The sequence below is a fragment of the Trachurus japonicus genome, chromosome 14 (genome assembly GCF_045865225.1).
Source record: "Trachurus japonicus isolate A0001 chromosome 14, Traja_1.0".
Classification (NCBI taxonomy): Eukaryota; Metazoa; Chordata; class Actinopteri; order Carangiformes; family Carangidae; genus Trachurus; species Trachurus japonicus.
In genome coordinates this window covers 14,780,889-14,805,727 of record NC_140920.1, presented here as the reverse complement: position 1 = coordinate 14,805,727, position 24,839 = coordinate 14,780,889, and the positions used below count along the sequence as shown (strand labels likewise).

Here is a 24,839-nt window from a genome sequence, read left to right as displayed (position 1 = left end):
TCTATGGTTTGAATATTTATCAGAGCTAAACATGACATTATTCCAGATTAACAACGTTTCAGCATCATGATAATATCACAAGTCACATACAGCACATGGTCAAGTATCACTTGGTGTGACTTGAAACCTGCCTGCAATGAATCTTGACCTCAACATTGGTGATTCTGGTCATAATGAGGACATCAGTAAAAATGTCCCTCACTCAGAATTATTAACCTTTTATCTAGAGTATCGTTCTGTTTAGTATTACTGGTGCGGCTTCAGGATTGGCCCAATGGACGGTGCTGATCATCAATTGATTAATTTCCAATTGCTGTGTAGGTGCGGCTTAAGAGCGGAGGGGATTTGCTCATTCCTCTTTCTCTCTTGTTTACAGGATAATGTAATGTGGCCCCAACCCAAAGGTATAGTGTCGCATTAGCACACACATATCGGCTAACAGCAATTTCACAGCGCGAAGATAGGACGATCGAACTGTGGTTAAGCTCGTGTAACCCTGCTGGGTTTGCTGTTTTAACGGTGAGACAATGGAATATTATCCAAAAAGTCCAGATTGAGTTTCATATTAATGTGGTAAAATGTTCATTGGATGACATCACCTTTGTGAAGCGATCACGATGACAAGTAGAGGGTAAACAGAACAAACGCTATCTTCAAGTTACATAGCAATTTTCTTTTTTTATGTTGCAGCAAAATTGAAGCCTGGTCTCAAAGGCTGATTAATATCTGTTAAAGTTGCATGAATCCATTTTTAGCCACTAGTGGGCAGAGCAACCAAAATCAAACTGGCAGATGCAACCTATATTCACCTTAAATGGGGACTGTATTGACAAACAGTTGCCTGTTTACACAACCAGCAGACATGGAGCAACAGTAGTGTTTACTTGGAATCATGTGTCGTGTTTAGTGTCAAGGTCTTTTTTAGCCATGTTGTCGTCTCGACGAAACTCCTAAGAAAAGCTGAACACAAAAGCCCTTTAGTAACTAGATGTTTAGTTTTCTGCAAATGGCGCGCTCTTTTTCCTGTCTTCTGTCTAGTGCTAAAATTAAACTGAACATTGTGCAGCACAACTAACTGTGTATATTCTAGATAGAACTAAAAAACCATTACGCTCCATCGTCAAACGTTTTGTTGCTGCAGTAATTTTGTAATGAATAAGCAATGTTCGATACTCAGCAGGTGGATGTAATTTTGTGGTATGGGTTCTTTGCAGATTACAGATGCACTACAGTATCTACATGATACTTAGCTTGTCTAAAGGGGATTTACAAAGCTATGATGTTTTTGTAGTGTATTACATATCAAGGAGTGGCTGCTTTGAATTTAAAATGATCAAATTAAGTTGATGATGATGAACTGAATAATGATTACTACATCTTGTCCAATTGCAAAGATTGGCTGACCCCTCTTGGTGAGTGTGTGTGACCTGAGTTGGGCAGTTAAGCAGAATCTACAGGGAAACAGATTAAAATAGCTCTCCTATTTTCCACATGTCTCTCAGATGATTACTGCTCTTGGAAACACTGACCAACATCATTATGCTCGTATTTACTGACCCTGCTCACAAAGCTGCAAATGTAGGAAGTTTAAAGCGTGTAGAGCCACAGAAGAAGACAGAATATGGACATGCAGGACGATGGCCATAGTTAGAGAAGGTTTCAATACACACGTTTAATTTAATTCAGCAGTAATGGAGATGCTGTAAAGTAATAATAATGCAAAAAGTTATTTTCAAAAATTGGTGGGGTTGTTGGGAATAGAAAGACATGTTTCAGCCACCACATGCTTCACATTCTTAGCTGCTGACCTCTATGGAAAATAACAACAGCCGGGCTTGAAGGTCACTCTGCCATGACCAGTGGCTCAGATCGACTTGTTATCGGTAGCACCCTTGATGTCTATTAGACCAGTGCTGCTTTGCTCTTTAATTATATGTGTGAGGGGAGATATTGCACAATGAAGGACAAGAAATGGGAGTTATTGTTCGGCTGCAAAAGCACACATGAAGTGTTAATACGAGTTCATTAATACTGTATGTCATGTAGTTTGTTCAGAAGAGAAATGTATTTCAGCAAACAGCCATTGTATAAATGAGGGAATATTTATGTGTGGTTGTGAGGTGTCATCAGTTTAGGATGGATTATTACAGTCTGGGAATCAGACTGAAATTAAAGGGCTGAGGTCACTGACACAGGCAAAAGTTAATCTCAGGCAGCTGGTGAAGGGATGTGACAGAAAACTGTTTTCCTGCAGTAATTGGCATGAGGCTTAGAGCTGAAAAGACAGTATCATTGCTGTGATCACACACCATTTCACTAAACGGTTTAGAGTAATCCCTAAACAAACCAAAGACCAAGGCATTAGTGGCAGAGAAAACCTCTGCTTGACTGATTGCATATAAAAGAAATATCTCTTAATAAAATTGATCCTCTTCTCCTTTGATGGTGTTTTTGTGTTGACGCCACTGTCACAGTGACGGATCCATGTGATAAAGTTCAGTCCAAACCGTAGATCAGATTTTGGTAATACATGTGCTTTCACAGGGATTTCAGTATATGAAGGTTTAGTGTCTAGTGTTTTATGCACTGGAGCCTCCATGGAAGCAGAGTGTGATGTTGCCCACAATATCACAGCCACAGACTATGAGCATATTTGAAAGTTAATAAATTTGAATATTTTAAGCTTACATTTAAAGCAGAAATAAGCGGAATATTTGTGTTAATATAAGTCTTAAATAGTTATATCTTCCGACGACAATTACTTATATAGAGTGTTTGGTCCGAAACACGGGTCTGTCAGTCACTCTGCTCTGCTGTAAGCCGAGGAGAAAACTTTTATTTTATTTCCTTGTATCCTACAAGCTTTATCCAATGAGGAGAGAGAACGGCATAAAGGGCTGTGTGTGCAGCCAAGGGATGCGCGTGACTATCTTTCTAGTTTCTTAATAACTCAAACTGCAACTTAATTATCTGACATGTTATCTTTTTGGCCAGTAAGACATTTGACTATTCATACAGACTTGAAATGTTTTGTAATCATTTCCTAATCCATTAATGAAGATATTATATGATGGATAAAATATTAGAAACACTCGTGTTCTCTCAGCGTAATTTTTGGAAGTGGTCTTATTGTATCTAAATTGTGCAGATTTATCATTAAACTAATAAGATTAAGAACAGTGTCAAGCAATATTTTTTTTATGATACGTTCAGCTGCTTTCTCTAATTTACTAGTCTGTATATTTGAATCCCACTGACTCAGAGTCCATTTTAGAAGAGTAAGCTGTCCATTTGCAAGTAAGCTTAAACATGTCGACTAGCAGCCACCAGCTCAGTGTGCAGTGTAAGTTTATGCAAATCCTCTTAAAAGCTAAGTATGTATCTAACCATTCTTTAATTGAGCTGTGTTAGGTGTTTGCTGGAAAATGTGTTTCCTGACAATCTCAGATACAAGTGTCAGGCAGCCATGATGCATTGTATTTGTTACATTGCATACAGTGCTCTTGTGCACAGGTGCATCTACAGTACAGTCATGTCTGGATACCGGGTAATGTGAGGATAGATGTGAGTTCAGTTCTTTATGGAGCCATAGAGTAGGGATGACTGGTCTAACTGTTAGTAATAAATTATGACCACGCTGCTTCCCTTTTTCTTTCCTCTCCCTCTTTCTTCCTTTTCTGTCTGTTCCTGTTGGGCCTCTCTCTCGCTTTGTCAACAACCTGCCTCCTTTTACTGGAGGCTGTTGTACTGTCAGCTCTTTGTTTGGTTTCACACAACGTGTAAACTGACTGTAATAGGTGCCGCACTGTATACCAAAATTTAAAGGCCAAAGTTTATTTATCATGGAACTCAGTGATCAGTCAATTTTTGCTTGATCCTTGACAACATGTACTTTCATTTGATAAGTAATTCATCAAATAATCCTGGCAGTGAAGTTTTACCATGTATTTCATGTTTTCACTTCCTTCGTGAGAAGAAGTAGCCGACTGGGTTTTACATGCAGGACAGTTTGACAAGAGAAGGTAGTCAAAAACATGCTTTTGGGGCAAAAGTCACTCAGTGTGTCCAATTATGTAACAAAGTTGAAAGTCCTCCACGACAAGCATAGTTAAGTGATGAAGTCAGTCAGAGGACGGCATGCATGAAGAGTAATGAATCCAGTTTGTGTCCCTTTTGACTGACTTTTTGCAACCCCGTATCTGCACTGCTTCAGAGAAAACTCTGTTCTTTTTTTCAGTCCAAGTAAGCTAGAAAAGCTTGTACTGTAGAGGGTGGGGGATTATTTAATTTCTCTGATAGTTGAGTCACTGAAATAAAAACAGATAAAATGTGATGTACTGAGCTCAACTGCTTTTCCAGGAATGCAAACAAAACAGCTGCTCACAGAAAGAAATGCCAGCTCACGATGCAGAATGAAGCGCCCTGACGTATAGTATGCCTGTTGACTGGTCGTTACGTTTTTTTATGGGGAAGACTGCCGTGCACACCGTTCTTGAAATGTGCCTCCTTTTTGGCCAGATCTTTTTTCTGCTCGTAGGGCCTCACCGTGTCAGTCCCAGTAACCTGATGGTGGTGGTTGTTTCTAAGAAATCTGGCTATTGACCAGAGAACAGGACCAAAATAAACAACATACTGTGAGGGGATTAAGAGTGTTAGAGAGCTTCTAAAATTACAGCCCTCAGAACATATCCAGATGTTGCCTTTCTGATCCTCCTCAGGTAACGCACGTGACCGAGCCCAAGTGTGCAGAGGAGCCATGAGCGGTGTGAGTGGCTCATGTACACCAACCCTCTAGGTGAAGCTCTTAACATTCTTTTGCTCCTAGACTCAAACTGGTGTGATCAACCTGCTGAAAAGGCACAGGGTCTCACAGTGTGGAGCCAGCTCTGTGCCTGCAGCTGATCCCTGCACTGAGCCAGTGACAAAAACACACAGCATTGGGCCTACTGTAAAGACAGGTTATTAACTAGCAGTCAATCAGGCAGTATTTAACCTTTTGAAGTAAGAAGAAAAAAAAGGATTTAAAAATGCCAGAGATGCTGTGATTCTCTTTGTTTGTGCGTTGAACTGAATACATCAATCTGAAGCACTGCTGTAGAAACCGTAGACTAAAATCTTACAGGAAAATGACAAAAGAGAAGCGTAATAAATAAGTCAATAGCATGACTAATACAGCACCAATTATGTGACATTAACCAACTGGTTTTTAGTGTTTTTGTACCCTCACCATCGCTTCCAAAAATTACACTGAGAGAACACAATTGTTTCTAACATTTTATCCACTAACATTTTCATTAATGGATTAAGAAATGATTAAGAAACATGTTTAGTATGAAGTCTGTATGAAACATCAAATGTCATCTTGACCAAAAATACAAGAGGATGTTGTCACAGCTTGAGTTATTAAGAAACTCTGGATCAGGGAAAGACCTGCGAGGTAGTGTGTAATATACAGTATCTATCTATCTATCTATCTATCTTCATTGAAAACGTATTTATTTAACTAAGGAATCCTACACAAGCCATTCATGCTTGGATCTGGATCAGGTTGGAAATTGGACAGGTTTGCATAGCTGGGTGTCATTGGCATAGCAATGCAAGGGAAGTTTGTAGAGGGAAGTAATTCATCTGGAAAATAAATGGATGTAGGTAGGTACATGTAATTTTACATAAAATATCAGTTCCCTATCTTGTCCCCTATCAGGCTTTAGCAGACATGAGAAACAGCTCCCACAACATTGTCCTGCACCCTGCTGTTTACTGCCTCCAAAAGCTCAGCCAATCAGCTGTTTATGTTTAAGTTATAGATTTCTTAATGTTAGGCTTTGAGGTCATGGTTGCAGTTTGGGTATACCAATCATGGTGAAGGATTTATGCAGTTTAAAGGACATATATCCGTAGTGAAAAGGCTCATTGTAGCAAAACCTCTTGTTCAGCAAAAAGGTTTGGTTTGAAACATTTTCAGTGACTTTTATACATTGAGAACTCTGCCAGATGGCTCAAAGACGGTAAAAGGAAAAGATTTAATTAATCTGGGTTAAACACAAAAACCAACAATAGTTTAAAGATGCAATTTTGAAGGGGAACTCCACAGATTTTTTTTTCGCACATCAACATCTGTCCTCAGTTCAGAGGACAACTACATATGTGAAAAAAGTACTTGTGGCCTGTGGTTTCAGAGGGAGCTGTGTAAGTGATAATTTACGTCAGTTGGTGTCTCTTGAGTCCATTTGGTTGGATCTGAAAATGAAAAGGATGTAGCTCACTCCTCATCTCTGTGTGAGGTTAGCGTCTTGAGGCTACAAGAATCACTTAGAGCACAAATGATCTGCGGCCGTTTTCACAAAGATTCCTAGCACAAAGAGTTGCTCTTAAGCTGTGTAAACACCAAAAGCGACTTTTATTTATTTCACAATTACATACAAAGTCAATGGAATAACACGACATTCTGCTTGTCCTGCCACAGAGCACAGACCTGTACCGCCACAGAACTGGAGCGACTTGTCATAGGAGGCGACTAGCTTGTTGCGCCAGTTCGACATCTGAACGAAGCGTTGTCAAGCGGGGCTCTGGTTAGCTTTAGGTAGCGCTGGAAACGGCCATCACCCAGGAACAGTCCCTGGAGAAGGCGGTGAAGCTCTCCAAGCTGCGTGCGCTGCCGCAGGATGTTGTGCTCTGAGACAAAACGGCGTTTGGCCCTCTTTCCTGTCGCTCCTCGGCCAAGGGCGACAAATTGATGTGATCAAGTCGCGCAACCATGCAACTTTGTGCATAGCTTTAGTGATGAAATTCTAACTGTGCGTTCACGCCAAAAGCTTCCAAAGTGTCAAAATGCTGGAAGTCAATTCATTTTCAATGAGAGCCCGGTGAGCGACCAAAGCGTCCAAAGCATCACCAGACGTGAAGTTGAGCCCTGGTTAACTTTAGGGTAATTAGCTATGACGCAGTTCGGCGGCAACCTGTCAGAATAGAGAGGTCCTTCGGCTCCCTTTTTTCCCCCTTTTTTTGTATTTCGGTTCCCCAATGACCAGCGCGATTGAACTTTGATGTCAGTCACGTGACAAGCGACGAAAGTGGCTGAAAATATTTGCCGTTTTGGGAGCTGTCTTGTCTGAAGCGCACCCTTGAGCATTTTTGACGCTTTGGAAGCTTTTGGTGTGAACGCACAGTTAGAAAAAAATCTATATCTCCTTAAAGTTAAAGATAAAAGCTGTTAACAAAGCAACTTAGCCCTTATGAGAGCTCCTAAGGTGAAAAACTGTTGAGAGGAGGGAGGAGGCCTTTTAAGAGGTTTAAGAGGTTCCTAAGCAGAGAAGGAAATGACAGACAGGTCAGAGAAATATTCTCCAAACCTTAATGACAGTGATTTAATGAAATGCTACAGGTTAGACTGTGCAAGGATAATGTTTGTGGTCGACCTGATAAGAGGTAAAGTTACTTCTCCCACACAGCACAATAATGCCAAAAATGAAGGTGATCACAACATTAAGAAATTTAGCAACTGGGAAAATGCAATGCAGCAGTGATGACTTGGGTTGGTCCCAACCTCCAGTCAGCACAGTGATGAATTACAGTCCTTTCTTCCACAGCCTCATGTTGTAGCAGTTTGTCGATTTTCAAAACAGACATTCATGGACATAGCAGGTTTCCCTGTGTTATTTGTGGTCACTGATGGGACAACAAGGGGGAACGATGCATTAATTTGTTGCGTGATGTTTTCCCAAGTCTGCCTCTTGGCTTTCACTGTAAGGCCAGTTGGGTTGTCTTGTTCTTTCTGTGTACAGTACATTGCTCGCTGGTTTGGTCATTTTGTCAACACACATCTTTACTGCTGGCCAGAAATTTCCAGAATTGTTGACAGCTGAGTCAGTATCCTCCATTAATATCAAAGAGTTTAATTAGTAAAATTGCCCGCCTGGCAATAAACATAATGACATTAAACATAATCAAATAAATATAACACGTGATTCTGAACACTACACAAGTCTGTACATTAAAGTCTGACTTAGAAGTTGTTCATGAAACAAAATGATATTCACAATTACAGCATGTCTTAATATATCTGAGTTCTGTGATTGGTTGATTTCACTGTCCATTCATCACTAGGTGTGAAATTGTTTGTTTTATTCTTCCTTTTTTTATCACAGCTTTTAAAAGAATGAGTAATACCTAGCAACAGAGTCAACCACACCTCCTCACTAAGATAAAAGTTTCTGTCCCTGCCTTCCTGAATCTCTCCTAAGCGCAGATTCCTTGCTAGGAGATATTAGGAGCTCTTTGATAGGCCCCTCAATATCTGCCTGAAGTTTCAAGTATGCATCAGTAGAGAGAGGAGAGAATGCATATAATAAAAAATGTACAAAGAAATTATGAGGTTGACAACACAAGTGTAGGGTGGACCAAATATGGACCATGTTCATAGTAGATAACTGGAATTGCCATTGTAGGAAAGTCTCAGGTTTTTCTAATAACATTAACGATGAATCCTTTCTGTTGAAGTGTTCAGTAAGCCGTGGCAGTGGGCCAGCCACAATAATAGACATTATTCATTTAATCGTTTACGCCTTTGCATTTCCTGTGGTAGCAAACAACTGCCTTTGTGCATATATGGCAAAAAACAAAGCAACAGCAAATCGTCTCATTTGAATCCTCTTTCTTGGCAGTGGTCGAATGCAACACTGTGATTCACTGGCATTTTAGCTTTGCTTAGTTTTTGTTTCTACCCCCTTTTGCAAGCATTAGTCTCTTCAGCTAGCTGTTTATGATTTTCCTGTTTTGGATTTTACGCCATTTTAGGTGTTTATGGCTTTGGTGTTGACTATGGTTTTGAAGGAGTGGAAAACACAAAATAAGAATAGAGCTTGCCTTTTCTATATTCACTTGCCTTGTAAATATTAATCTCATGAGCTTCAGTTTGGCCTCTTGCTTGACAGTGGCTTGTTTTGTCACATACACATAATTGATGATAATTTGATAACATATAGGCTATCTATAGATAGACATGTAACGATTCATTAAAAAAAAAACAGGTGGATAAAAAGTTTGATAGAAAAAGACACAAATCACATCACTATTGTTGGACGAGGCAACTTGTTTGTAGTGTATTTGTTGGCTGGTGAGTTAATTAGTTAGCTCCTCTGACCTGTTGTTGGAACAATAAAGAAAAATACCTCCTACAGTGTATATAGTGTATATATACAGTATACATACATAAACATGATGTCAATCTTGGATCTGGAGGCCAGAGCCGGCAAGGAAATATTTATTTATCAGGATTTATTGACATCTGGTCACTTAAGTTGTTTTGCTTTTAATGATTTTAACAGTTATAGTTGTATTATGTAAGAAAGGTGGTTGAATAAAGAGTTGAGGTTGAATTCACGGTTTTTTATGTGGTCTAAAAGTAGGTCATTAAACATAAAATACCCCACAAATAAAAAGGAAATGATCGATATTGATCAAAATGATGTTTTTTTTTAAACTATATACCTTTTCTATATTGCCCAGCCCTACATAGTGAGAAAGAGCCCTAGAACTAGTGAAAAACAAGATATGCATGGAGCAGAAAATGTTATAAATATTTGTGAGTCATTCCACTCTGAAACACTATTATCAAATAAACATATCGTTTTCTCTTTTCCAGTTTTTCAATACATGTCGGCAAATATATTTTATTTGCCTAGCTAATTTATCAGTACTTATATCAGTGCATGAAGGATCACCATCTGTGAATATAGAAACTAAGCACTGGGTTTTGGCTAACCCTACATTTCCTCTTTCTCTCCATTATCCCATAAGGATAGCTGCATTCAATTATCCCCTCAACCACATCATTCACTTCTTCCTTTTGCTTTTCACTTCCATTGGTGGTGACATTGACTGTTGTAATAAGTCAGACACAGAGTCACTTGTAATAGTTTTTTTAAAGAAAAAAGACCCATTCTCTAAGAGAGATTGTTCAGATTGCTGACTGTTTCTTACAGTATCAGGATCCTAATGTTTCATTTTCTTGTTTTTATAATTTTATAGCATGTGTGTGTCTCAAGACAATGAGATACAGGATCTTAACCAAGGACAGATGGGAAAAGTTTCTATACCTCCACACCAGCAACAGTCAGGGCCAGAAGCATCATGTTTTCAGGTAATCTGTCCATCCATCTGCTCAAGAGATACTTTAAGTTTCCACATGTCCATTTGGACTAAAATATGAACTGATTAGATTTTGGTGATTTGAGTTGAAGGTCACTGTGAGCTCTCAAAATGCATTTTCCCCTTGTGAATGTGAATATCAAGATCAGTTTGACGAAGTTTCTTTATATTTGATACATACCTGGACTCATAGAAGCCCCAATTGGATTTTGGTGTGAAAAGGTCAGTGCTCAAGGTTAAGGAGTGACTTAACATTCTTCTGAATGTGAATGCCCAGAGGTAATTTCATTACACATGGCACAAACACAAAGGATGAACTGATTAGAATTTACTGGTCAAAGGTTTAGCTCACTGTGACCTCACAAAATGCCATAACTCACAAATTCATATGCTTATGAAAATTTAAAACAAATGTCTATTATCATAAAAATAATGCTCACCCTGACCTTCCACCTAACATTCTGCAAAAGTGTAACTAATTTGGCTGGCTGGTGGAGTCATACAAGTGTGAGGTAGTAATCTCAGTTGGATATGTTTATTTTCAGCTTGTTGAATAGGATTATCAACAAAATGATTTGTATGCACAATTGGATTACATATTTTTGGGAAACAGTTTTTGTTTTAATCAGAAAACTACATTTACACTTACTTTAAACCCACAGAGAGACTAATGAGTGTCATCACACTTAAAACATAGCAGAGCAAGTATTCTAATATACTGCCCTAAAGATAGACATTCCTCCTATGGACTGAGGATCCTGAATTTTGTGACAAAACACATAATTCTGAGACAGAGTCATTTATCATGGGCTGAATGTGAAGATTTGCTGCATAAAAACTGTTAAAGATCTGTATAATCTCAAGTATTACTGTCCTTCAGAGTTGATCTTTTATGCCTTGAACTTCTGATTCCAGTGCTTCAGGTTATGAAATGAGATTTCCCCCCTTGCCTTTTACTATAGTACTGCCAGCAGTGCTTAGCATCCTTCTCTCTACCCTGCTATCCATTTCTCATAGTAAGCCTCTGCATTGTGGGCTGAATCAGCACCATGAGTGGAAATACAGACCCTTGGGCCAGAGAAGAGGCATTATATCTGCTTCCAGTATGTGAAATATCCTTGCTGAGTGTGCATTTTCTTTAGAGCCAGAAAGACAGAAGTGTACATTTTCAGAGTTTTTCCATACCTTGGAGAATACCCATAAATGTTGCCTGATTTGCTCTCAAATTCTTTATTCCTTGTAATCATAGTTTTGATATTTACAAAATTAGTTTCTGGCCAAATTAAGCAGGGTATCATATTCACATTCTCAATTTACTGTACTTTATTTTCAACTACCGTCCACTTACAATTTGTTTTATGACTTTCTGTGTGTAGGCTGCAGCTTCATTTTCCATAAACTTTTGTAAACTTTAAGTTGCAATGGGACAGCAGCCCACTTAGCTGTGTTACCTCTACTGGAGGACGCAGGAGATGACTAACAGTGACTTTTGTCTGTGCTTTTCATTCAACTTAGCTCACATACATGTACATATTTATTTATTTGGATGTAAGTCATATGGCCATTGCTGTATTGACCAGTGTTATCTCATATTAATTAGGTGTAGTGTGGTACTTTTGTTGGACTTCAAACCAAGATACTGTTCACACATAGTATGCAACAAGCCGGACACCTACAGTAACTCTCCAGTTATTATAGTAACACATGTTCACTCATGCACACAAAAGCTTGCAATGTCTTTGGGGTCATATAAGAACTTTTAACCTGCTAAATTGGTTATTGTGTGGTTACCACAGTAGATCTGGTTATGCTTTAGAGTTTTTATATATGACTGAATATTGAACCCCTTTTACACTAGACAAAAAAACTACACCAGTATATGTCTGGCCTTTCACTTCATTGTAAAGTGGTTCTGCAAAAGTCATTGAAAGAAAGACCATTGCTATAACTTCCACTGTCTGCCTAGGGCTGCAAGAGTGAGGGCAGTCCCAAAATAAGTCTTCAAAACACACAACCATAAGCTAAAATTGTCTATATCCTCTTGAAGAGATGCTGCAACATTCACAGGAGCATCAATCCAGGATACAACTACCAGTCTGCATAGCAAGTAGCAGCTCACTCTGAAGATATTCCCTCCCTTGCATCTGTATCTGCCTGTGTGCTCTGTAACTGCTTGTGATGACGGTGCTCCCTGCAGTTACAGTATGTGTCTGTGTTATCTCAGTTTCAACAGGCAACTCATCACAAGTGTGAAGGAGGTCAGTCTCTTTTTGTAGTGGAAAAAACCCTTACACGTGTGCACTTATTTTGGTGTTAAAGAGGTAATTGGTTTATAGCTTCCACATGCAGCCAATACCTCGATCAATATTTTTGTCTTGGATATGTCAAAGTCACTGGAAGGCTTTTGTGTTGATGTTAGCTTGTTTTTTTGTCCTGATCATAGTTCCTTTACACCAACTGTATTGAGGCAATGCAGTCCACCATATTATTATGGAACATGTGCTAAAATAAGACATATTGAAATATTTATTAAGAATATACTGTATGGCACCACCATTCAGAAAATCAGTGGAAAATAATATAGGCATACCAGCCTTATTGCAAATAACTGTTTTACCTTTCTGGGTGTTTAAAGAAAGTTGGGATGGATCAAAATGGATGAAATTGCCAGTTTTCTTGTCTTGTCCCTCAGAATTTCAGTAAATGTACATCACAGTGTTTCCCCCCCATAAAATCTGATTTTACCTGATCTGTTCATTGTAGAAAGTCCAAATAGTGTAATTCCGACCTAGAAAGTTGTAGTGTGTGTGTGTGTGTGTGTCTTAACCATTAAGAAACATGCATGCATTTACCAGTGCAATATGCAAACCAAGTAACATCCCAGAAACATTCACAAACACATTACACAGCCTGTGCCTCAGGGCAATGTTCCACCAGTATCAACTGCACACCATGTCCCATACACTGAAGAGCATACTTTCATATTACTCTTCTCTACTTTGTCCTACTTAAGCTGAATTTGTAACGGTGTAAACCACTAATTCACTCTGCCGCTAAATAAAGTCCACCTGGAAGCACTAAGTGAAAGCATTAAGTCATCAGTCAGAAATCAACTCAGTTATTTTTCAATTTATAGTAAATGTGTTTTTATTATTTAAAGGTAGAGTCTGGAGGTTTGTCTGTTGCAGTTTGTCCCTGTCCCTGCCCCTGACAGCAGCAGCTGCAGAAGTTGTCAGGACTGCAAAGAAAAGGAATACAGTCCGAGTGAAGCGCTGGAGCAGCGGACCGATACCTGGCCGTCACCGACAACGGGAGCCTTGAGAATTATGCTGTAACGAGTAGGAGGGCAGTTGTGCTGAGCTGAGAAGCGGGTGCTAACGGCGAATGCTAGGCAGAAGTTAGCGTCGAGCTAACAGGTGTTAGCGCCTGAGCTCTGTCATTGGCTGGAGAGAAAACACGACTCTCCACTCAGAAGCGTCCCCGTGCACGGCAAAACAAAGCAAAAGACCAAAATACAAGCAGGGGGAGGGGGCTCTGCTGACACAGTCACCACCACACAGGACCAGAAGCCCATAGGTGATGATTAAGACAGATTTAATTTGTATAAGTCTAGCGTTAATTCTTGAGCAAAAACCCTCAGACTCTACCTTTAAAAGGAAGAAATGTACTCCAGGGAAGTATCAGGTCATTTTCTTCTTGGCTGACATGCTTAATGTCCTCTCCATTCACATCCTGATTCATGACAGGGGGATGGGGAAACGGGGAAACAAACTTGTGCTGGGAACTGTAGCCAACAAGCTATTGACATTTTTGTGTGATTAGTATTGTTGCATTGATGAATTACAGTGAGATTAATCAGGCTAACATTTGCATAACAACATTTGTAGATGTTTTTAGATACCCATGTGTGTCTGTACAGACTGTCAACATTTTACTTGAATTTGCATGAAATGTTTGTACAGATATTTATGGCATTAACATTATTTGGTGATTCTGATATTCGATGGATGGTAATGACATTTGGTCGACTTATGATATGACGCCTCCGATATTGGTAGCAAATTTGCAAATGTTGGAAGGAACTTGTTTGGATTTCCCTGACAAATGCCGCTGCACATTTCAGTGGTGTTAAGAGCTGTTTGACATGAGTTTAGTCAAACCAGGATGCAACAGAGGCAGTGCAGAATGAGTAGGCAAATATGCCACTAAACTTTAACACTAATCAACACTGAAAGCTACTTGCTTACGAGTAGTAGAAGCAGTATTTCTACTACTGTAATATTGCCATGACTCACTTTAAAATGCTTGAGGTCTTTCCAAATACCATTGTCCTTACTGACATTTGACTGCTGTATTAAAATATTGACTTATGTATTAAAGTATTGGCAGTGAGTTGTGTGACAGATGGGAGTTGAATGTAACACAACATTAGCCTTTTAGTTCTGTTAGTTCTGTTTCGATGAAATAATTACTGGAGTTTTTTGAAAAAAAGAAAATGACACACTATGGTAATAAAATTGATGATAAAATTATACTTAAAGGAGACATATTATGCGCCCCCTTTCTACAAATTAAAATAGTTCCCAGGTGTCTTAAAGACATATCCGTGATATGCTTTGGGCAAAATGCCCCAAGGATCAAACATCACAGCTCTCTTTTCATACTCTCAAAACAGCCCTGTTCAGAACGGCTGGTTTCAGAGCCTGTCCCTTTAAATGCAAATGAACCACTGCTTGCCCCGCCCCTTCTACCGGTCCCAGGTAGGGATGGTATTATGCAAATTCGAATCCTAGTTACATCACTGGAAGACAACTGAGGGAACAGCTCGTAAACCACGTGGATTTCAACCTTGGGAACCTGCAAATTCCACATTTTGGGGGCCAGAAGGCAGGACAAACACCCAAATATATGTTATGTTAAAGAGCCTTCAAAAAGTGATATTTTCACAATATGTCCCCTTTAAGTCATCAGCATTATAAAAGTGAGCATGCCAGCATTTAACACAATTATCATAATCGCTCCTGTTGAATTTCAATAAAGTAGGCTACTTAGAATGATCCTTTATAATAGTCCACTCACAGCATCCTTGGGTTAGTTTGGTTACAAGTTGTTTTATCTGAGCCATGTTCCCATCTGATCTCTGCACTGGCTGACAAATGTGAAGTTGTTATAACCATAGCACAGACTGAAACATACTAGAATATCCCTTTTTAAGAGTGCAACTTTGCACCTGATAATTGAATTGGCTGCAGCTGCTTCACACTCTATAGGTGCACTCATCATTGTTTGCTATTTGCACTGAGCAGGATCAAACATCTCAGCTTGATATTCACTATTTATCTTACAGATTTGTTGAATATGTCATAATAGGTCTCCATTCCGATTTATTTATTTTTTTACGCACATGTAAACAAACACATTTGAGCGCTCACATGCAGGCTCCACCTAAATATCAGTTAATTGAACAGAGAAGGGCCACCTGGTTCCTGTGTGTTTCAGAGAGCTTTACTTTTAGGGCGAGCCTCACTACATAGTTAAACAAAAGGGCCTCCGTGTTGGTCCTCTAGATAAACACACTTTCCTGAGAAAACACGGACATGGTTACACTTTAACTTTCTCAGGGAGGCCACAGCTACATCCTCCTGGACAGTTTAGGTCAGACTGGGCTAGAGTTCAGACCCGCAGCGAGAATCATGCGCTGCACGTGAAACCATGCTGGCCTGTCAAACAATGGAGCCTTTGACAGCCATAACCCCCTCCCTAGTCCACAGTACAGTCAGAGCACTGTCTCTCTAGGGCTTGGGTGTCACTCCCCATCTCTGTTGTGCTCCCCTGGAGCTGACCAGCTGGCTCGTAGGCTCTGGGATGTGAAAGCAGCAGCACAGAGGAGGTACAGTCAAAGTTCAGCCCTGATTAGCCCAGCAGAGAGGCCAGCAGCATCACAGCCCTGCTATGTCCAAGCTATTCCTACATAAATAACCTGATAAGACGGGCCAGTTTAGGAGTTTGAAGTGGTCCTTTTAGTCCAATCCAGTCCAGATAGTCTCAGCTCTGTTCTGTTTATTTTGGCTAAGCATTTTGCATATATTTGAGTACGCAAAATGTATGTTTTGTTAATGTCTACATTGTACTGAGGTCATACAGTCCTATGGGGTTTCTCAGTATCTTTGTGCATGTACAAAACAAAGGAGCAAGGAGGAACAGTTGCGGTATATCTCTATGCCTTTATCGCTGGATAAAGAAAGTGTTGACTGGGGCTATACAGAGGCAAAATTCTGTTTCTTTGGCTAAGTCTACTCTTAAACCATTGTGAGTGTTGGGATTTGTGCACAGTAAAAATACACGGGTTCAATTAAGCAAAAAAAAAAAAAAAGTGAATAGTTCTCAACATTTGAAACAATGAAGAAAGGATCTTTATATCCCTGGTAGATGATGAACATAAATGCAAGCAATAAGTGTTATCTGATGGTGTAGTTATGCAGAGCTGCCACCTCCCCCCAGCCCAGCGGCAGTCGTATAAACAGACAGCGCTCTGGAGGAATGCTGCTGGACTCTGTGACCTCCTGCCCCGAGTGCTGTTACAGTGCACTGAGTTCAGCTGAAACAGCCCGCCCCATGCTGCGCCTCCCCGAAGCTCCGCCTTGCCCTACCCCAGCCTGAGGCCCCTCAGGGTGGAAAAAAACACACCTCTTTCACCCAACACCACAGCGTCCTCACATACACACACACACACACACACACATATGCAAACATGAACAGGCACACGCACAAAAACACACACATGAACAAGTGCTCACGTGCTCCCTTTCTTCACCAGCCCAGCTGTCAGAGCAGCAAGGTCTTGTAGTTCGTCAGTTTCAACTTCTCTTTGTTTGAGAGACCTCTAACAAGTCACTGTAATTTAACCCTTCTACATCCATTTCATCATGTTGAGTAAAGAGTGATACCTATTGTTGTTGAAAATATTTTATGAGTTTTAGACATTTTTGGATGAAAACACATTATTTGAGTGCACTGTGAAAAAACTTGACTAAGAGTCCCGCTTTGTTTCTATTTTTTTCCTGTCAGCCAGTGTTTAATATTGCTACCTTGTTGACATGCTGAGATACTGGCCTTGGCTGAGGGTGAAATATGAAAGCATACAGAGTTTTAAGCACATTTTTAAATGGAAAAAAAGGCAACTGTGTGTTTTCTGAGAAAATGAGCTCTTTTCACTGTTTAAACTGTTGTGGGGGTACATTGGGAGAGGAATAGCGTAGTGTCAAGCAGACACTGCCCTCTGGTGGAGTGCAAACAGAGGAGAGAGAGGGCAGGTCAACAATGAAAGATGCCCTAAGATGTGAGTTTCTGAAGTCATACAGATTCACTCTTTACAAAATAGAGAAAATAGCTCAGGCGTGGCAGAGACTCTAAAATTGACGACTAATATAAATTCACTCTTCCCAAATAGTTGCATGCCCCATCCATATCCCCTGCAAGAATCAACCAAGTCATCAGATAAAGGACCTAATTTAAAACATAGCATGAAATCAGGTGCAGCTTCTTAGCTGTCAGGGATTAGGAACCTTAAGTGGATTCTGTCATTGATTGTGGTGAGGCCACAGTGAACCAGACGCTGCACTGATGACTATCACTTTGCTGCACCTCATCACACTAAACACAAGGGGCCTTACACATATTTGCATTGGTTGCACACACAATTAGACATGATGAGACACACACACTCGCATATACATGCACGTGCACAAGGCACGCATGCACACACAGACCCACAATTGCAGTTAGCCGTTGTCTGAGGAAACGAGGAACTGTCTGGTGCCATAGCAACCAATGCGGATATCCCACCCTTCTAGAGCAAGAAAGAAAAGAAAAGAAAAAAAACAGAAGTGGCAATGACAGATTGACAGGACCCTAATGAGATCCTTGATACAGAGATGAACAGAGACTATCTGTGTATTTATCTGTCTATCTGTCTCTCTGTCCATCTGTCAGATTTATGTGTCTGTCTGTCTGTCTGGCTGGTTGTCTGCCCATTTGTCAGAATGAGACTAAATGGGGAAGTAGAAACATTAAAGTGTGGCAATGGCGACAAGAGGGGATTTGAGAAAAAGAAAATGTAAGAAAGAGATCAGGAGAGTGTGGGCGACGAAAGGGGAGAGCACAAACTGATGGGGAAGAAGAAAAATTAAACGAGGCAAGAAGAAAAAGACTTGGACTACTCTCTGGGGCATGTCTGTCTGTTATGAGCACAGAGCCACAGCCTGAAAACACAGACACTGCCGCAGTCTGCATCAGCTTGCCTTTTATCACTGTGACTCCCATTTGAACTGCAATCTCATATGTAATACTATTATTCTGGCCCATATACCGCGTTACATAACACTCGGAGCCAAATCCTGACCTCATTCCGCGAAACAGCCACTCTTGCTCTGATCAAAATGTTGGACTCAATATCAGCACTGAAATATGTGAAGCAGCAGAATGAAAACAAGGCAGACATTACAGCTTTGGTATTAGCCAGTGCCCGACGCTTTTTGGACTGCAACTTGCTCCACGTATTATGTATTCATCATCGTCATCTCTTCCTTAGGTGGCTGTAAGAAGCTCTGTGATGGATGGAAAGCAGCAACCATGTTCCCAATCGGTAAGTTGAGTCTTTACTTAGCCTCACTTCCTGGGCTGACCTGCAGGTGGAAGTCACACCCACTGCTGTGTGCTCCACACACAGTACAATACTAGCACAACACTGTTGAGAGGGGGTGGGGGTGGGGGGGGGGGACTCCACTCACATTTCACATTCCTATCTGCCAAGTTTGGTGTAATGTGACAAAACGACAGATTGTCGATGGCCACTTCACCTTTGTTGTATGCTGTGCATGTCTGTGTTTTTGTTTTGTCTGGTGTTGCTGCTGTTTATGTCAATGGTTTATGGCAGAACACCACATGAAGGGACTCGTATCATGAGCATGACCCAAATTTCTTTTTGTGCCTTCTTGCTGGTGACAGCTGTGGCCAGTGGCTTTATATTTGCGTGTTGTCTGTCGCATTGTCGTGAACATGATGAGACGTTTTGATGGAATTTCTTCAAATGTGGCACAAAAAAATCACTTGAACTTAAAGATGATAAACTTTTGGTCAAAAGTCAAGGTTACAGTGACCACATGTCTGCTCCATTCCTGTGGATACGTATATATCAGGAACCCCAGTTAATTTCATTATCTGGCACAAACATTCACTTGGACTCGAGGATGAACTGAATTTTTTCCGTCAAAGGTCAAGGTCACGGTGACCTCACAAAATTTGTTTTTGACCAGAATTCAAATGCTAATTCGTTTTGATGTTTGTAGTTTGTGTTATTGTATAATGGTATTTCATATAAACATCATTTGTCACAGCTGCATCATTGTGTTTTACATAGAATACACTTATATGACAATTTTCATCAAGTATACAGTATATATATATATATATATATATACAGTATATATATATGTGTGTGTGTGTGTGTGTGTGTATACTTGATAAAAACATTTCAGTTCAGCTTCACATTAAAACCATTGATCTAGCCTACCTGAGTAAGAGCTCAGCACTTTCAGCTGTCATTCAAAAAACCATCTACTGCAAAGACAATGGTCATGTCCTGACAGCAGATCAGGTTGAAATATTGCAGAGTAATGGAACAAGAAGGGGCAGCTACATTGAGCTGTTAGATGGAGAGCTGCAGGCGACAGGCTGCCTACCTCCAACTTCTCAGCCAGGTAACTACTTTCAGTGTGCCCTGCTGTTCGCACACTCATGCCGTGTGCAGCATAAAATCAGATCATGGTTGCTCACTGAATGGATGAAAAAGTCCAATTGCTGCCAGACTTATTTACCAAAGGCACAATAGTTTGTTTTCTGCTGCCACAATTATGTGACTGGTGTTAAAAGCTATTTGCCATTACCCCCAGTAACTACCTCTGCCACCAAGTCAACCAAGGCTGAAATCTTAATGATTGCCACTTCAAATTCTTTCAGGGCACAGATGTAAACTGCACGTAAACGGCAATCGGTTTTTCACTTTGTCACTTTTAAGGTGGATGTATGATGCCAGCCAGCTTCAATAATGCTACTTAGCTTTGATGTGAGCTGATGAATGATGGGTGAATGAGACTGAGCTCATGAGTTTAACCTCTCTGAAATGAGTGGGTTAAAGATTGATGAAGATGAATATGTTTTGTGTTGTGCTATAGATTACTGCAACATCTAGTTTCTGATCATCATAAAGTACAGTACATCACAACATTTGCAAGTCTAAATGAATAGATTTTTTTATATAAATCCTTTCTCCTTAATAGGTTTCCTTGTGGTTTTTCACTGCAGAAACTGAGACGGAGACAGTATAGTCTTCCATGGCATCCCCGCTCTGTGAATGAAAATTTATTAAGGGCAGTGAAAGGCGTCTAGTTGCTCTACTGTCCCCATGCTGGTGCTCTGTTACCTTGGGTGGCCTCGAGTGCCTCCTCCTCCTCCTCCTCCTCCTTCTCCTCCCTAGGAGTGCAGCCCCACCTGATGCACACATCTGCTTGGCCACTCATCTACGCCATTGCTTGAGGAGGTGGGTGGTTGGCGAGGGTGGAGTGGGGTTGGAGCACCAGCCAATAATACTCCTTATCCAGGCAGCACTGAAGTGACTTGACACATGTATTCAACCAATCACAGAGCACTGCAGCAAAGAAAGCAGCAGTAGTAGTGTAAAAAAAAAAAAAAAAGTGGAAAAAGTATAGTGTTCTGCACTCGACTGAGATGACAAAATTACATTGTAGTAACACAGCTCACAGCTAACATAGGTAATCAATTATTAGATGGTAGTAATTCATATAATTACAAACAAAACAACCATTGGTAATGTTAGACATTCATAATGATATCATATATTTCCTAACTGCAGGTGTTCCTGTAGTATTCATTCAGAGCTACGTACGATATCTCAAACCACATATGGTAAATACAATTTAGGTTGTGAATGGCAACATTGCACTTATCACCTCCCAAAGCAATGATGAGAGGGGATGGCCTGTTGCCGTCTGAATATCATCCCCTTTAAATTTCAACTTTGGATTGCACCTTCATCTGAGATGTGATCATATGATTGTCTAGAAGTATGGATCACATCCATTCATACAAACAAGATCAGTAAGCAGTCGCTGCCTTCAGTTGAGGATACGGTGAGTGGAGTCTGGACTTTGTGAAAGATTCATACATCCCATTAGGTACATAACACTCACCACCTGCCACCTTCTTGTTACTGTACCGAACTTGTATATCAGCCCTGTCAATTGTTAAAGAAGCAACCCTGAGGATTTGGCTTTTCACCTCCAGTGTCTGTCAAGCCGGTCACAGCAGAAAAACAGTCTATTACCTTGTCTGACACAGTGTGGCAGTACGATCTTAATGGCTGCAGACACATGCCAGACAGCAGTGGTCAGCCAGCACTGGACCGCTCTATCAGTCTGCACTCTGCTGTACCTGTCATCCTTCCCTTGTTGCTGTTGTTTCTGGATTTAATGAAAGGTTTTTTTCTTTTGGGGGGAGGGGGCTCAGATGACTGGTGATCGTCGACAGGTTTTACTTTTCCGTGCTTGTCGTTGGTTGTCATTAAGTGATGCTTAGTCATAGTGTGCACATCACAAACATCAGGAAGACACAGGTTTGTTTCACTTACATGATCTAAGATGGATACAATCCTATGTTGTCAACCATCTGTCTGTCCTTGTGTAGGTACGTGCAGTCTTGTACTGTAAATAACCCATCGACAGTATGTGACAAATATTTCATGCAGAGATAAGAGTAGACGATCTCAACAGACTCCTGAGTGTTTAGGACTATCTGAGACGTGCACATCAAAGCATACAGTCCAAATGTTTTTGTTTTTTTATACAGATCTTCTCTCCTGTCTGAACATTTCAGCTCAGTTCAATAAAACATGTGCAAAATGAGCAGAGATAAGTTTACTCTAGAGCTCTCTAATGTTTATCATGAAATGATGATGGTGTCCAGCATATTAAGCACCTTCTTAATTTCCAAAAAGAGTCCTTTTCTGACGAATCCTTCTTCAGTTCCGTACAGAAGTAGCCACTTGGATAAAGGATTAAATTTCCTCAACTTCTCAACAACCTGTTCACTGAGCTTGTGTTAAATCTGGGGGAACCAATTTCTTTGAGGTAGGGTCCAATGCACTGGATTTAGTGTGTATTTGAAATATAACTAGACAAATAATCCAAGTATTTGTGTTTGAAGAAGTTAAAATGAGGAGTAAGTCTGTTGTGAAGTTGATGCCACTGCAATGATTACTCACCAGCATTATGTTTGGGCTTTCCTCTGCCAAGACAAAGCTGAATATAATATAACGTTTGCAGTCCCCATAGTCTGTTACCCAAATTATGGCAAGAGCATAGACAGATTGATTGACATTATAGTGCCCAAGTCCAATTGTAAATATTGTCATTTCAAGAATTCATTATTCAGACTCCTGTATGTTTGCACAAGTCTTTCATGAGAGATTTATATGAGTTCTTTAAGTTCATAAATTAAGCTTTGATATTGTGATAACCAGTCATTTCATCTCATATTTTTATGTCCTTTTTAATATTTTTTACTCACCTTAATTTCTGATAAAATTACATTTTATATGCTAAATTGGTTCATTGTCTTTTACATCAGTCACATTAATCAAATAATGCATTGAAATGGTACAAAATACAATAATAGTCTGAATGTTTTTAACATAATACCACTATGTTTTACACATTAGTCATTCAATCCCATTGCAATATTTTCTGCCTGAATTTCACTCAATGAATTTAGGTCATTGTTTTTTTCTAATTGTTGTTGAAACCACTGCTGGGATTGCTGCGGCATACCTGAGATTCTTTTTCTTTTCACTGGGCATGATCCGATTTTTTCTAAATTCTTGTCTCACCACCTCAACTCACAAAGACCTGAAAAAGACAAAGGAAAAATACAGTATTCCCCCTCACCATAGATAAACTGAAACATGAGGAAATCTGCCTGATAACCAGGATCAACTGGCATTACCTTTCAGCACAATTTGAATCACAGAACTGTTTGGAGATGTGGTCTTTGACGCAGATTTCTGTAACAAGGCAATTTGAAACTGGTAGATTCATCAAGTATTTGCTGTCTTGATTATCTTGAATAGATCTCCTTTTTTAATGTGGTTTCAGTTGGATACAGCTTCTGTATTTTCTGGTTTTAAAATCTGCATTTGAGGGTTGTTTTTTTAAACTAATGACAAGTTGTTTCATGTATGATTTCCTTTTTTTCTTCTTTTTTTTCCCTTTTTAACACTTCTCGCTCTGAAGCTGAGTGTGATGACAGTGTCATACGGGTCTATGCATAATGAGGGTATTAGGAATGTGACTGTCAGGTGCAACTTCTGTTCTCCACTGAAGAGAGAGACTGACGTCTAACCACTGTCAGTCTCTGTCCCTCCCTCCCTCCCTCCCAGCTATAGTCCATGACTTAATGTGTGTGAGTTTGTGTGAGCACTGGAGAGGCTAATAAGGACGGTACAGTTCGGCTTCAACTTGGGTGAATCTCTCTGCATCCTCAACACTGCACGAGAAAGATATTCGTCATGCTCCCAGATTTTGTGTGTTTGCGTGTGTGTGGTCAAGGAGGATATGATTCAGGCTGAGTGTTTGTGGTGGAATTGTAGTTAGATTCTTGTTCTTACCACAAGTGAAAGTGCAACTGAGTCAGCAGACAAACACAGACACAATAGTCCAGGAAACCAGTGGTGTCTACACACCCTAGCACCATAAACACGCACTCACACCAGTCACTTGATTGCCGGAACGTTTTGCCTGGTCATAATGGATTTCCACTGTTCTGAATCATGTCCCTATTGGTATTGGAGAGACACACCCAACAGAGCTGTTTGATTTACTGCTTTTGAAACAAAGACTTTCTTCAATAGAGAGTCCACAGACTGTGTTGAGTCATTCATCTGTGCTCTTCTTCAACTGTGGGTCAGTAGTTCAGTGACACTAATTGTGCTCTGTTGGTAGCAAAAACTGATGTTTTTACAACAAAATAAAGTGAATTTTCAGTATCTGTTAAGTGAAGCCCGAAGAATGTTGCAATACATTTTTCTTTTTGATAGAAGCTCAAAAAATACAATATGTTGAAAGCTTGAACATACACTTTAAGAATCTGAGGGAGATGAACAAGGATTATAACATTGTAGAAACTCAATAGTTAATTATATGGGCGTTAACTTGTAACACATTGTTTTTATTTGAGAGGACTTTCTAGACTAAACCCTCCTTTTCCTCATTCTGTCAAGGCTTTGTTTTTACATAAACATGCGGAAACTCATTGGAATCTACTGCAAACTCTTCCACCAAGTCAGTTAACTCTTTTTTTTCACATTTGCATATCTCGTCAGTTGTAGTGACAGCCTTATTGTCGTCATTGCAGATTCTGCCTTGCACCTAATTCTTGTGGAATATTAGAGCCCACTTGTAACAGAATTATCCCCTCAGCTTTGTTTTAGCAATTAAAAATCAAATCTTCTTATCCAATGTTTGCAAACATTACCAAAGCAAATGAGCTGCTGAATTTCATTTTAACCATTTCCCCACGCAGCAAAAGAAAAAAACAGTTACCATACTTTTCACACATCA

At 40.0% G+C, this 24,839-nt stretch overlaps 1 protein-coding gene and 1 long non-coding RNA gene across 2 annotated transcripts in view; one reads left to right on the top strand and one right to left on the bottom strand.

Moving 5' to 3' along the window:
- Nucleotides 1-24,839, bottom strand: part of LOC146974478 (leucine-rich repeat neuronal protein 4) — a 236,219-nt gene that overhangs the window by 139,026 nt on the left and 72,354 nt on the right. The window lies entirely within an intron of this gene.
- The window catches only part of LOC146974481 (uncharacterized), a 42,153-nt gene that overhangs the window by 2,703 nt on the left and 14,611 nt on the right, over nt 1-24,839 (top strand). The window contains exon 2 of the long non-coding RNA XR_015037609.1: nt 18,740-18,793. This is a non-coding gene — a long non-coding RNA (uncharacterized LOC146974481). The remainder of the gene's footprint in view (nt 1-18,739; nt 18,794-24,839) is intronic.